General features: G+C 35.8%; 1 protein-coding gene across 4 annotated transcripts in view; it reads left to right on the top strand.

The window, feature by feature from the left end:
• The window catches only part of LOC122632651 (nephrin-like), a 272,598-nt gene that overhangs the window by 134,629 nt on the left and 121,578 nt on the right, over window positions 1–16,391 (top strand). The gene's annotated exons all lie outside the window — the stretch shown is intronic.

Genomic DNA, 16,391 nt, shown 5'->3' with positions numbered 1-16,391 from the left:
TTTGTTATTATTAAATTTGAAAGTGGCATTGATGAAAAACTATCGAATATGAGCATGAATCCTCAAGATCATTTTAGATTCTGATACACTCGAAGGTGGACTTCTTAGGTTCCATTATGAAAGATAACTCAAGTACACAATTGAAATCTAATTGTTGAGAAGAGCATCTTTATGCTTGTCGCGAAGAGTTCTTCGCATCGAGATATAGAGCGTACATACTATACATTGTTACTGCGAAAGCCGAAAACATAACTTTATTAGTGCACTCGCTGTTGCGTTAGTTAGTCTTAATAAGGTACTATCAAAGGGCCACTCCGATCCTTTAACAAAGGATGAAAGCATATTCGGAAGTTGTTAAACTACATGGGTATAGTGCAAAACTTGAAACTGACAATGTCGAGGACCATCGATTAAACTCGCAAGACGAATGCAATCGTTTCTTTGCGATTGAAACCGGAGATACGCAATTACAATGAATTCACAGTACCTTGAATGAGCATATGACCTTTTGACCTTCCTTCATTAACGTTACGTGGTTTGAAGCGGAACAGCGTGTCTCCTTTTGTCCGTTCAATCCTGCACCTATCAATTAACAGATGACAGGGCCGCTCGCCCGATTCCGTCGCTTCGGTGAAGACAACGATCAATGTATCGATTGATCCTCAGAGTTCTCTCCAAGTCCTCTATAATTGTTTATTAACTTGCATACAAATTTGTATTTTTAAGAATTTCAATTCTGGAAATGTAAAACGCGACGCTTACTATCTTTCTTTTGTGAAGGTTTCAAGACATTCGAAAAAATATGTGCTCGTAAAGCGGACAGTTCACGAGACGAGTTTATGTTCCGTACGTCTTACGAAAAACGAAACGTGTGTCGAGCATTAAAACCGCTCGTGTTTGTAGCTACGTTAGCGCGAAATAGACCGGATGGACTGTCGAAGAAAGAAGTACGCATTGTCCGTAGTGTTTGTTGTTAGCAAAGAGTTTTCTTCGTGAAGTATACTTCTTCGAAAAAAGGTACCAGCAACGTAGAATTGAAACAATAATAAGGACCCTATCCAAATTAATGTCCTTCTCTGTTACTAATTAACGTACATTAAATATTATGTACGACAACAAAAAATTACGATAAATCGTGAGAAATATTTTCTTTTGTATCTATATCGTATATTCTTCGAAAGGGAAATCGTTATATAAAAAAAAGAAAAAGAAAAAAAAGAAAATAAATAAAAACGAAAAAATAGCGGAGTTCGTGCAAAGGGGCCCAACGTTATCGTAGTTGGAGGATGTATTCCTATTTCCTGTATCGAAACAGCTTGAAATATTCATGAGCTCTGACCCGAGTATCGTTTACCTCTAGTCGGATTGCGAAATTTTAAACCGCTCCACGCTGGAGTCTCTGTTACCTCCCTCCGGCTATTCTCGATGGTAGGTGGCCGTGGTGGAGACGGCGGCAACGGCGGCTTTATCCTTCCCATCCTCCTGCGATGTCCTTCAACCCCGGTGGAATACCAACTTCCCATCAGTGACCAGAGGCACTCGGCACCATTCCAACGCGTGCGTAAGTGCACGTTACACCAGGAATCCGGTTTATGTGATGCGTGTGTTGCTACGTTGCACGCTGTCATGGCGAAGATCCACCCCTTTCTCTCTTTCTCTCTCCCTCTCTTTCTCTTTCCCTCTCCCTCTTTCTGTCTGTCTGTCTCTCTCTCTCTCTCTCTCTCTCTCTCTCTCTCTCTCTCTGTTACTCTCTACATATGGTAAACTACCATGTCCACACGTAGGAAGCTGCTCTTCGACAGATTCCGTCCGCAGAGCGATATGTATTCAGCCTCATTTTGCATCTATCGAAAGCTCGAGGTCACGTAATTCCGAGATTTACTATTGAATTTCATTACAGACCAATGTTCGATCGAATTTGCCACCTACGACGATCTTCGCTCGCTAGGTAATAGCATTGGAACGTATGTGAGAGAGGCAACATGCAAATTTAGATTGAATGGTAATTGTAGAGACAATAAAAAATTGATAATTATAGTTATCCACATTGATATATAAGCGATTAAATTGAAGAAGATTGTGTGTTTAGATTGACGTGAGGTGAAGCATGGAAAAAATAAGTGAACAATTGTCGTACGAAACAATAAACTTTTTTTTGTTAAAATTTATTTTTGTTTAGGAGATTTTCTTCCTACTATATGTCTACGAGCCTTATTACATAAAAGGTTGTTAAACTCAATTATTTTAAAAGAAATTCTTCTTTGTCTTTCCTTCTTACCCTTTCCACTGCAAGCGCTGCTAATGCTTCCATATACGTAGTTTTCCTCTGTCCGTTCGGTAACGTCGTACGCGTACTTCGTGCATCGTGGCAACGGTAATTTCGTTTAATGTAATATTTAACAAGCATCGACTTCACTCCATTCTGTCTTTACACAATACTGCTGTTATTGTCCGTATGTCATTCAACGAACTGTACGTTCAACTCTGTCATACTTCATCTAACATTGCATGGACATGATGAAATATTTTAGTTATAACCACATCTTTCATTCATTCTTTATTCATAAGAGTACGACGAATGGACAAAGATAAAATAGAAAAGAAGATTTACTATAATCGAAAAGGTCAAATCGATCAAATATTTAGATTGTTTGTTGGATTTAAAAAAAAAAACTTCAATAAAGAGCATCATAAATCGAGACACTCATAGCGTCTCAAAATATAGCACAACGAAAGAACTTGAAAAATTAGAAAGTAAAGATGAAAACTGACATATAGTCGACTCGTATAGTCGACATATACGTGTATGTATATGAAAGGCAAACGGATAAAGAGAAAGAAGAACGGTAGGACCGGAAGAAAAACGTGAAATAGAAGGGAAACAAAACGATGATGAACGAGCGCGAGGTAGGACAGTTCCAAGTCACAAAAACGTGGAAGAAACGAATGGAAGAAACGAATGTCCGAAACGAGTGGCACGAGGCGAGCGTGATGTAAACCCGTCCGCCTGAATAATTGAGACGAGGTTGTACGGTACATTAAATGTGAACGAATGTACATACATACGTATGTACATAGTATCTACAAGTCCGGTCCATGCATATTGTCTATCGACTTTTGTCTGGAAAATGACAGAAAGAGGAGAACGTAAAGTGTGTGAGTGTATATATTTTGTTGAAATATATATATATATATATCTATATATATAAATATTTGAATATATATATATATATATATATATATATTTGAAAAAAAGTAATATATTTATTGTATCAGGGCTATACTGTCTCTCTCTCTCTCTCTTTCTCTCCCTCTCTTTCTCTTTCCCCTTCTTTCTTTGTTAGGGTATAAACTATTATATAGCCCATTTATAAATTTAAGATAATTATACATCTTATATCATAATATACATATATTTATCATGATATAAATATATCAATCAACGTTCAAGTATATTAAGAAATAGTCATCAATGAACAAAACAAGAAAAAGAAAAGAAAGAAAGAAAAGAGAGAACGAATGAGAAAACAAGATTATTTTTGTCGTTGTTGTCATCATCGTTGTATGCATAGAAATCGCCATAATACATAATGTACCTATAAGCGATCAATATTATTTTTCCGCGAGTACTATATCACGGAGGAAATTACAAGACCGCTTCAATAAGTAATAAATAACGCCATGAACAAAGTGGTGGTATAGGTGCGGGAGGTAAGTCTGCCAAGGTGTAATGCGAGCTACTCCCTCTCCCTTTCTCTCTCTTCCTCCTTCTCGCACTCCTTCCATTTCTTGTCTCGCCTACCTTCTCACGCTTATCCCACAACTTCCTTCTCCCCCTCTGTATCCCTCTTTCGCTTCTCCTTGTGTTCTCCCTTGTATTGTTAGCACGATGATACATTGGATTCACCAACGTTCGCGAAGCAGTCCTCCGAGATAGTGATACTCGCGTGCATAAACGTACACGCACACGTTCTCGCGGGACACACGAAAGCGGAGAGAAAGGAGAATAGAATAAGAGAGAGAGAGAAAGAGAGAGAGAAAGAGAGAGAGTAGAATGGAGAACCGTCCTTCTTGACGGAGTCTTTCACGCTCTTGAATTTTCCTCCAGAGGCAAAAGCTCAATCTTTGTCCTTCGTCCTCTACTACGTCCTGTCTCTACTCTTCTATCCACCTCAAGGTTGCTCCTTCACATCTTTTTCCTTCTTCTTCGGTACGCTTTCATCCCCTCCCTTATCTCTCTAACATTTTCGTCGGCTTTCACCGTCGAGCCTCGGAGCACGGAGTAGCTTAATAAAATTTCGACTGTGCTGCCGAGTAATCGAAGCGGAGCTAACGTAGCATGCAAATAACATTAGGGATTATGATCGTGAGCAAATTCGTTATAATATGGCGACGTGGTGAAGGAGGAAAAGCGTCGATTATCTTTCGCGATTTAATGCCTCGGTGCCTTCACGAATTCCGCTTTCTTTGGACTGAACGAAAGAGGACGAGAAAAGAGAGGCAGAAAATCGAAGGTAGTTTATCGCGGAGTTTAAATTTTATCCCGGTGATTTATCGCGAAAATTCAGACGAGCACTACCACCGAGATTCAACTTTGTACTTCCACATCGTTCTTGTTTTCCACGGTAAGCAAGTGAATATAACCAGCTAGCAAGAGGATACTATCCGAGAATATCCGAAGACGGCTAGGTACCGCTTTCGTGCCTCGCAAAATCTTCTCCCCTCCTTTCTCACTTTTTCTCTCTTCCTCTCTCTCTCTCTCTCTCTCTCTTTCTCTGTCGACAAGCTCCGTTCAGCATAACCTACCGTGAGCTATTTTCCTCTTTCCTTTTCTCCACCTTCATCCTTTGAAAACTTTTCTACTCGTCGTTCTCGAAACTTTCAAATCACTGCCCCTGTACCTGGAGCTCTTTAAAAATTCACCCTTCGCGGCCAAGAAGGATCGCGCTTCGTAAACGCGCGTGCTAGGAGAAATCGACGATGAAACGAAAGAGATGAAAGAATCGGCGGAAGAAGTAAAATGGTAATCGAAGACCCAATTCGTAATTTGTAATTGAAATAGCAGGGCCACCACTTGAAGTAAAGTCGTCTCGATATGAATAAACTGATCGGAAGCCTCAATTATTAAAGTAATTAATATTTCTTCGAAAAAATTAAATTAGATGAAATATAATATAAAACTGATCTAAGAACGAATAAATTTTTATTGTTTTGTCGAATCATGAAAATTTTTTATGAATATTATCGATTAAATATTTTTTTAAATATTTTGATAGCTAAAAAAAAAATCAATAAAAATTTATCGAAATATATAAGAGTAGATTTATATTTTTTTTAGCTCTATTTATTTCACGCGCGCAATGAATTTATTTCCTTATTCCAATGCTGTATCAATAGTATGAACATATGTACAATATTGTGATTACAGAAATTCAGAAATGTAATTTTTATGTAGATCTATTATATTTTAAATATTACTAATTTTAATGATTAGGTTCACAAATGTTGTGATAATAATAATAATAAATGTGTTATCATTTATTGTAAGTAAAGAACTTTAAAAAATTGTTAAACTCGATTAATCTTTTAAAATGTTCATTACGATTAACATACATTAATCGTTTCCTTTGGATTTATTCACAAAATAAAAAATCATTGAGTTAAATTTTGCGAAAAAAGTATCAGAAATGTATCATTTATACATTATTGAAATGAATTGTTAAATAATCTTACTCTTTAATTTTTCTGATACGTTATATGTTCTGCACAAGCGCGACGATGTCGATTTTTTTAAAAAAATAAATTATTCATAGTCGAATGAAATCGTTCGTATAACTTGTGGAAATATAAAATTGTCGCCATAGACAACGAATCTAGATATTACCGACAAGGATAGTACATGATATCACCGAAGCACAAATTGAGTCTGGAAATAGTTCGCGTTCGATATAGGACGATCTCAATCGATTATCTATAAGCTCGGTTGACTTTAACTTTCGAAAAAATGTCGACCCTTTCTATCACGTCCCCATGTTTTTGTTGTTTTTCTCATTTGTTTCTGTATTCGTTCGTTTTTCTCTTATATTTTTCCTTCTTTGTTTTTATATTTTTGATGCATACGCTGTTTCTCTCTCTCTCTCTCTCTCTCTCTCTCTCTCTCCCCCTTATAATTTCTCCTTAACAATTGCTTTGATCTTGATGATTCACATTATTTACTTAAGATTTAGATTATGAATTAATAATTTTTTATTAAATTTTATTTTCATCACTAAATTATTTTTTATACAAAAAATTCATCGACATATACAATGAACTTTTAGTCTTATAAGAAATAAAAGACTTTAAGAAAATAGAGGTTTAGAAATTAAAACAAAACTGTTTTCAAAAACCGTTTTAAAGTATTGTGTCTTTATAGATCTCTCAGAGCTCTGCATAATTTGATTCTCCATTTAATTTGGTTTTCTACTTACAAACAACCCTATCGCCACTTTTTCAATTTTATATACTGCAATGGTAGGGAAAATTTAATTAGACTCAGAAACATACGACTTTTAAATGACACCGATGGCAAAGTCGCCTGTTCTTTTTTTATTTAATATACGATCTTATGAAGTTAATCGCGAATTCGTTTTTAGACGATCATTAGGAAAACTTCGTGATTTTTCATGCATTCAAATGGACTTTTTCTCTATATATTGATTTGGTTTTGAGCTTTCTCCATGTTTCGCAAAGTTAAAACTTTTTCATTTGCATTAAAGGTACTTTAACTCGCTTTTACAAATTTAAAGTTGTAAAAGTATGATTTTGGAAAAAGCTCTGTATGAAGTCAAAAAACAAACCATTCGATAAATGCAATAAAAACAGAAAGAAAGGTCCGTTTTATTCGCATCTTGTTTTTAATCGAAAAACAAGTTTCGATAGTTAACACGTCATTAGACACAAAGTGGACAAATTAATTACTTAAAAATCTAGTTGTTTTTATCCGTAAAATTTAAGAATATTTCTATTATGAATATTATATAAAGTATGCGTGAAAATTGTCAAATATAGAGAAGTCATGTAAGGAATTCGTTGTAGAAAGTAGAATTGGAATTAGAAAGAATCAGGTGCAGAGACAGACGCGACAGTGCGACAGTGATAAAGCCGGCATTTAGTCAAACGAAAGGTTCTGGGATGGTCAGTGAATTGCCAAAGAGTCAGAGTCTAGTTTAAAGGGGAAATCGATCGCGCTTCTATCCAACGAACCAGTCGACGAACCACCCGACGAACCATCCGACGAACCTCCCGACGAACCATCCGACGGACATCCCAATGGCGGATCTCACTGTCCTTTGGTTCGAGCGTAATGACGCCTGAAGCGGAGTTTAATCGTGGATTAAGTAGGATGGCTATTCGAACCGGTATTTCGATTCAACGAAAAAAAAGTAGATGGTAAAGTAGATAGAATCGAAGGAAAGATGTCATCATTATCTTTTTTTATTTTTTTAAGGAAGTTCACTGACATGATCCGTTTCGCAAGCTCAAAGAGAAAATTGATCAAATTCGAAACAGAATTTGTCAAATCCTTTCGGTATATCTAGATATATCAGCTTTTTATGAATACAAATGGAATACGTGAATCTGTAACACGATATCCGTTCTAGTATGGCGACTACTTTATTTCATTCGGATATAGAATCTTTGAAGGAGCAATGTCATAACTTTTGGACAGAAAAAAACATTTTTTCTCATTTCTTTCCCTCTCTCTTTTTCTTTCTGACAAACTTGTATTATTTATAAGATTGAACTTTCCTTTGTCTGATAGAACGCATTTTGAAGGTTAAATTAAAAATTTTTTCTATCCGAAATTCTATTGAAAAGCTTTTTTATCAAAAATTTGTTCTATGAAAAATACCCAACAAACAGATATTAGCGTAGATGTGCATAAAAATTTTATACTCACGATAATTACTACGGTAATCAATTAACATAGAAATAATATTCTGATATAAGAGTGATATATATATGAATTGCTCTCGATCAAGATTTTTGAAATTTTCTTTCTACTCAAAATGGCGAACTATTACGTTTTTTTTATTATTTTATTTTTGCAATAACGAGGACGTCAAATAAATCTAATTATTGAATGAAAATCTTGACAACGAATTTATATTTTCCGATATGAATAATCGAATTTCATTAAAAAGAAATATGTTATTTTATCGAAACTAAATTTAATATAAGTAATTATATTTTTTATGACATTTATCGTTGGATATTTCACATATTTTTAAATGTTACTTTAAAGCTTCGACATTCGTATTAATTTGACATTTAATCAAGAATTTCGATTCATATCGACGTAGACGGTGTATATATAATCTTTAATTATTCGATTTTTTACCTTCATAGCCGAGAATCATCTTATTAATTCACGGTTTTAAGTTCGATATAATATGCAATGTTTACTGTAGAAAAACATTGAAATCAGATAGAGACTATTTTATCAAAATTCAAATTTTAAATCCGAAACAAAGAAATTTTCTCTCTTTCTCGCTCTCTCTCTCTCTTTTACTTTCTAATAAACGATTCTTAATAATCTATAATAAATTTGAATTATTCTATATCGATTTGATTTTTTATCGAGGAAGATATTACTTCATTCAGAAATATAATGACTTTATTGTCGTTAGAGAGGAACGATGAAGAATACAAGGTAAAGAGAGAGGAAAGAAAGAACTTTTCTTTTATTGACGAGCGTGCTTTCATTCTCTCTCTCTCTCTCTCTCTCTCTCTCTCTCTTTCTCTTTCTCTCTTTCTCTCTTTCTCTCTTCTTCTTCTTCTCTCATTCGAGAAGAAATCTACCTACCGTAAAATCGGCGTCCAAGTTATTTCATGGGAGAATGATCGTCTCCGTAATAATCCATTCCTTCGGCTGATGCAACAGAAATCCATTAATACGTTGGTCTTTTAAGGTTGGTTTAAGGACCCACGCGGCATTTAACGTGTTAAACGAAAAATTGGATTTCAAATGAACGGAGTTTCTTGTCACGTTCATAACTTCTCTTACGGATCTTTCCATATATTTTGTTCTTATTTTAGTAGAAAGATCAAACGTGAGAGAACGAAGAAAAGAGGAGGAGGCGAAGAAAAAAAGTCTACAGTCTACCGCGTACAAATTACTCTACTTTTCCTTGGTAAATCGAGGGCGAACTCAAAATACGTTGCATAATATCTCCCGGCATATTCCTCGTTGGTCGACATTATTCTCTGCTACCTCGATGAAGCGCACTGACTTTTAATATTGGATTTTTGTGTCGTCTACACGAGAATATGCCCATAGACGAGCAAGTTGCGTATCCCTCGCGATATGACGTAAAGAAAAATAAAATGGAAAGAGACAAAAGAAATAGAATTATACAACGGCGTGATTATTTTATTGTCATGAACTTATCGATCGATAAATTCGAGTTCGAGACAACCTATTTTATACTTCTTCTTCCGCCTTTCTCTCTCTCTCTCTCTCTCTCTCTTTCTCTCTTTCTCTCGATTTTTAAAGTAGTAATATTAAAACGGTTTAAAAAAGTTGGTCGGAGGATTTTATTTTCAAAGGAAAATGCAGGAAACGAGAAAATAGACCAACGAATGTCGAGTTGAAAAGAATTCTTAATTAGAGAAGTCTTAATTACAGAATCTTTCGGCTATTAAGTGACTATTTTTAATCAACGACGAGTTTGATATAAAATATATAACAATCTTTTTCAACTTAATTCATATTTAGCGTGCGAGTGAACGTACCTTTATTATACACTTAATATTAATTCTACATTTCTCGCAAACATTACAATACCAATGAGACAGATATTTGAGTTTATAATATGTTGTACTTTATTACTGCTACAACAAACTATTTTTTCTCAGTAATTGATACGCTTCATATAGAAAGTTTTAAAGACTTTAAACTAATCTAAACAGTCAAAAATTTTATTGGATCAGTCTTTTGAAAGTTATTTAACTCGTAGTTAATAATATCATCAAACGAGCTCAAAAAACATTTTTCATATTTAAACATTTGCTTTACAAATTTTGCTTGACAAATTGATCTAGATAACTAATTTAAAATATGTAAAAATAATAAGCAGAACAAATAGTTACGTTCCGCGTTGGTTTAATTTGAAATTATGATTAGTTATATAATATAGAGCTTTATGCACTCAGATGTATGACTAAAATTCTAGATTTTCCGTTTCATTTTAGATAGAGAATCGCGTGCAAACATATATAAAACTTAAAACATCGAGAAGCATGTATATACGATGCCGATGGCTCTACTTGTTCCGTTATACTTCAATATACGATGGTCGCATGCGTGTGTAATCTGTCACAGGGAAAGTCTGCGCGAATCTTCACGAGGCCGCGTGTATATACACGTGCGAAACTCGCACGCAAGCTCGCACGTGTTATTTACCGATCGAATCTCTCCGTCTATACTTCCTGGACTTGTACCAGCTCTTGCATAAATTTTCTTCGTCTGCTTTTGCGTAGATAATCGAACTCACAACGGACAATGCAATTCCAATCGGAACAAAGGAAAAAAGAAAGCTCTCTAAAGAACAATGAATAAGATGTCAAAAAGATATAGTTACAATGTTTCTTTAAAAATATTTTTAAAACAACTTTTTGAAGGAGCAGAAGAAGTAAATTTGTAAATTTGAAAAAAATTTTAGCTCTAATGCATTCGACTATAATTTACAGATCTGGACGTATACGGCTGATTATTACTAGTTGGCAAATACAAGTACACGATGAATTCCAGTCATTATCTTTCATATCCATCCCTTCGTGTCGACTCATCCGAGAACTTCTTAAATTTTACAAAGTATCAACAGACTGACGGACAGATGGACGGACGAATGGGTGACATCAAATGCCTTTCATTCGCTCTCTCTCTCTCTCTCTCTCTCTCTCTCTCTCTCTCTCTCTCTCTCTCTCTCTCTCTCTCTCTCTCTCTCGTTTTCGCTTGTCTGTAAGGTTTATTTTCCCCCTTTTTTCCTACTGAAAGCTCTTCTCGAATCTTGGCTGAAAAACACAGTAGATTCAAAGTCGAGGCGTTGTCATCACTGTTCTCAACGGCATAACGATCTTTCTTCGTTTTTTTTTTCTTTTCTCTCTTCGTCGCTATGTTCTCCCTCCCCTCTCTCTTTCTCTCTCTCTCTCTCTCCATCCTCCTCTCACGTTCACGGGCTCGTTCGTTCCTCTTAACTCTCGCCTTCCTTCAACCTCCTTCTTCTTATTTCTCATTCTGAAGTTCGAGCCGAGTGCCCTGGCGTTTTGCGTGTCCCGGCAATTATCCCTTGCGCTCGTTAATCTCTACCACCCCCAACCCACTCTGTCACCCTCTTTCGCTACCTAACCTCTTCATCTCTCTCTTTCTCTCTCTCTCTCTCTTTCTTTCTCGCTCCTCATCACCACTCTCATACGGCTTAAATGCACGCGCGTTCTGTCAACCTCGTTGTCTCACGTAAGAGCACTCCACGATACTTTTCTCTCTGTCCTCTCCTTTCCTACCTCCCCCCTCCCCTTTCGTACACTTCGATCCGACAAAAGAAAGCGTTAAGAACCCGTAGATGGTGTTTCCTCTAACCTGTGACTCATTCGTTCGAAAGAAAATTTTTAAAGCGAACGCCTTTAACTTATATATAAATTATGTAGATTAAATTCCGATGTGAATGTTGATATAAAGATTTAAAACTCTCTTAACATTCCAATGCTCATCCTTTCAAAAAATTATCTATTATAAAGAGAAATCACAGACGAATTTCTTTCATCAAGTACGACTATCAAATTTAACAGAATGTTTCCCTCACAAATTCAAAGTTATCCGGACTCGTAAGAGGAAAGATTCAAGCACTCGACAAATTTAAGACAGTTTTACCACACTTCTATAATTTTGGATCTTAAACGTCCATTGAAGTCGTACATGCCCTCGGTCTCAAGCCCTCCTACGACCAGGAGCTTTATTGTGGAGCTTTAAAGCTCGCGTGCTCTGTAATCTTGAGCAGTAGAGGCTATATAATACAGCAATTGCCAGCTCGTTCAAACGGCCGACTCTCGCTGAGGGCGAATCATTTTTCTGCTACTTTCGCGGCAAAAGAACTTCCAGGCCCAGATTGAATCGCGATTTCCCGAGGTAAAAGCAGACGTTCCGTTACAGGACTCACGTACTCTCACAACTTTACGCTGTTTATATCGTTATCATAAACGAGAATTACTAGTATCTCTGGTAAACTTTAATCTAAGAAAATAAGAATCGATCATTAGAAATGACCGCGTTCATTTTTTCCTTGAGAAATAAATCAAACCTTTGCACGTATTTACGTAACTTCAATAATCTAATTCTGGCTGAAAAAGAAGAATAAATTTGATCGTTAAACTATATCGAAAACTACGTTTTCGCGTAACAGCTGTTACAGAAAGCGGTAGAAACGTGATGATAGCACGATTATCAAACGATCTTTCAAGATAGTAGAACCTTCGCAATCAATCTTATCAAAGAAGGGAAATGTCTCGACAGTCCGTCCGTTACTCTTCGTTCCTTCGAGGCATCATCTTTCTGTTTCCCATATCTGGCACCACACCCCCGATCTCTTTTCCTTTCCCTCAACTGCTTGGCGTAGCATCGTCAATGCGATTTCATCGTGACAGCGATCGTTTCCGTCCTGCCCCTTCGAGATCCTGTTTTGCACACGTAGCACGTTTCCTCCGCCCACCAAACCACGCCACTTTATACATTTTTCGTATCGCTTCGGTTTCGCGTCGTTTCTCCCTCTCTCCCTCTTTCTCTCTTTTTCTCTCTCACTGTTTCTCTTTACTATCGTACTGACCACGAAATCTCATGTCTCCTTTTAAATCTGCCCTCGGTGATATATTGTACCTATCAATAATAGTCCGTTATTTTAGAAAAGAACAATCACGAAAGCTCGAGTCACGTTTCTTTTTCGAAATTCAACTTCGTTAACTATTCTCTCAACGTTTTCAAACTGTTATCGTCCAGGTCAACGGCATCTCGGACAATTTTAATAACTAGTCTAAGCTATCGAATAAACGTTCCGTCTACGTGTCTCCTTTAATTAGAAATTAAGAGTTTTAATCAGGAAACTTAGTGAGCCGAGTCGGCTCATATTTTCGCACCGGTTTTCGGCAACCTCCATTCCCGCAATATTATCACCACCGGCGCAGCCAGAGAACCCGCCTTGTACCGGCTAACGTAGCCGCATCGTTCATCGCGAGCGACCTCATATCGTTTTAACTTGCCAACTAATTTTATGAAAATTCCCTTGGCTCTCCATATCATCCGATCGTCACTGTACGTGCTCGAATCCTCCCCTCTCTCTCTAGACAATGTTATCGTATATTTCCTTGATACTCGAAAAAGTTCTATTAAATCCTTTGGAGGTGTTCGTTATTACATACGTCGACACCAGCAAAGAAAGACTACGCTGGTACTGTTCCGGTAAAAACTATCGGAAAATCTTTGATATACGAGAAAAACTGATTCAACCTTACGATCAAACCGTATCACGCGTATAACACGATATTACGCTTTATTAAAGTTATGTAATTTTCATAGATATTTACATTCTCTCTAAGTTTCTTAACGTTTCTCACTCACGATAAATTGCCATATTTTTTCATATGAGATTAATTATGATGAAAAATAAAATGAATCGCGGAAGAAAAACTGACGGTTGAAACGCGAAAGTCGATAAAATTCGTAGCAAAGAGACCGTTGTATACGAAGTACGTGCCCGGTAAAATGCGTTCGTTCGATATTTATTTACTCGAATACTTTCTTGCAGGTCATGAAATCTCGAACGCTACTTCTCCTTCCTGACGTAACTTAATACTCTTGTGCACGGAATAAAGCAGTAAATTATGGCATTTGGGACATTTATGGGTCCGTTGTTCCACCGGTAACGATCAGCCGCCTTTAAAGTATTTCGTGACGTATATTACCTGCGTATTTGTATCTACTTACAATTAGTCAATCCGTTCTCATCGCTTGAGAATCGCCTTCGTGATTTAACTTTTTAAACGGCATTTGATACATTTTTGTTGATTATCAAATTACATTCGCGTTTAATTTTAATGGAAATAGACGACGCGTGGAAAAATTATAAAAGAAAATAAATGCGACGTTTCCTCGTCAAACTCTGACATAAATTTCTGCTTTTATAAAGAAAGAAGGTATCCCACGGTATCGTTTAAAAAAGGAAACAGAAGAAAGTAAAGAAAGAAAAACAGAATAAGCATAGAATGTGGAAAGAAATGGTGGAGATATTAGAAAAAAATATTTAAAAGGTAATATTTAAACGTAGCCGCGTTCATTAAAATTTCAAACTTACGAAAGAATGAGTTATTACTTTCAGACAATTATACATACTATATGTCTGACAAGAACGACCATTCCTACTAATACGACCACTTAATGCTTTGCCGTACTAGAGAAAAGTTTTAAATCGTAGGTGACTTTGGTACTCTCTATGATAGCATACCTTTGCCATTGCCAAGCGAACCGTGTACGCCAGTATTTTCGAATAAAGTTTTATACCTTTCTTCTCTCTCTCTCTCTCTCTCTCTCTCTCTCTCTTTCTCCCTTTCTATTCCTTTCTCTCTTTCTCTTACACTCTCCATTCATCTGGTATACATTAGTCGCCTTTTCTTCTGTACTACGTAGTTTGAATGTATAAATGTATGAACATATAAATCCTTACACGTATGAAATTATCGAAATAAAATATTAAATTAACTCCAGAAAATAAATCACAAACGTCTGCTTTATTTTAATCAATTTGTTATTAATAACTAATTTGACAGATTATTAGTACATAATATTAGTTATCATTAACTCATAGTTATCCTTCGAAGTCGTTCGAACAACAGTACTTCTCGATTTCGAGGTAAAACTTTCTTTCAGAATAACACCTGTATTTTGTCTTTGCACTTTTCTCTTTTGTTTTCTTTATTTTTCTCTTGTTCTCGTTCTTTCTCTCTATTGAGATCCTCCGTGGAACTGAAAAAGCCTTCCAATGTTCCCACGCAAGTTACTTACGAATACCGAGCAAAGAATGCATACGATAGATGAACGAACTTCGTAGAAAAGTTTGGCAATGTTACTCGACTAGACAAGTGGTTCTTTCTTTGAGAAAGTTATACCCGATTGAAATATATTTTTTTTCTCGTCTATATAGAAACCATCTCAAAACATTGATATTGGCTTTAAGTATAGAAAAAGAATTTGTGGAAACAAATAAATAATTCTTTCTATGATTTATACCGGTTTCAAGATGAATTAAATTAGCGAAATTATGATGATCCGATATAATGATCTATTATAAATAATTTACACTTGATGAAATATAAAATAAAAAAACAATCGATTTTTATAGTATTCTTGTTGAAATCTGTAAGAAAGATAAAGGATAGATCGTAAAAATTTTATGAATCGACTTATATAAAATCAATCTCACATTATTCGCCGCAACATACCACCCTCTAATACACGGAAATCTTTACAAAGATCAATTAATAAAATTCATTTTACAATTAATAAAACAAAACTTCCTTTCGATTGTAAAACACAGTAACGAGATCGTTAGATATATTTACATCATTCGATAGAAATATCTCGATTAATCAAACACATCACATATTGTGCAAAACTTGATATAGATTTTATTTATCAATAATAATATTGTAATAAAAAAATATGATATACGTTAACTACAAACAATTTTAACTCGAGCATAGATCACTCGAACGTAATCAAAGGTGTCATCGGAATAAGAATAAGAGAGAAGCTCTAGTAAGGGCTGGTTGTTGATCGAAGGGTGTCTTCCTCGAAGCAAGTATCATCGGAATAAAACACGATGACGCGTGTAAACGTGAAAAGAAAGGGAGTGCTTTGCGTTCGAGGAACTACGTTGCGAGCCCTTTTTAATAATTCATTGAGCTACCTTCGTCCCATTGCGTAGGCATGTTTCTACACATAGAAGGAAGAATAGCACGCGGATGCGAAAACTCTCAGACGCGTTCTCCCTCTCACCTAGAAAATTTATGAGCCCTAAGTTCTTCGCATCGTTGCCTTTTTTTGCTCTCCATTTCTTCTTATATTTGCATATTTTCAAGAACATAAAAAATTTCTATGTTTTTCCTAACTATATCTTTGAATAGTTACCTAGATGCATTCGATTATTTGAAAATCACTATCGATGAAGATAGAACACCAAAGGAAAAGTATTGCGACACGTTGATCATGGAAAAGCTTGAATATTTTTATGTGCAAAGGGATACTCGCAAAGCGAACTAACTATTGAAGCGCTCTCGGTCCGTTTTCCATTCCGGCCCTTTTT

The sequence above is a fragment of the Vespula pensylvanica genome, chromosome 10, assembly GCF_014466175.1.
Source record: "Vespula pensylvanica isolate Volc-1 chromosome 10, ASM1446617v1, whole genome shotgun sequence".
NCBI classification, from domain to species: domain Eukaryota; kingdom Metazoa; phylum Arthropoda; class Insecta; order Hymenoptera; family Vespidae; genus Vespula; species Vespula pensylvanica.
This window is presented reverse-complemented; position numbering and strand designations above follow the sequence as displayed.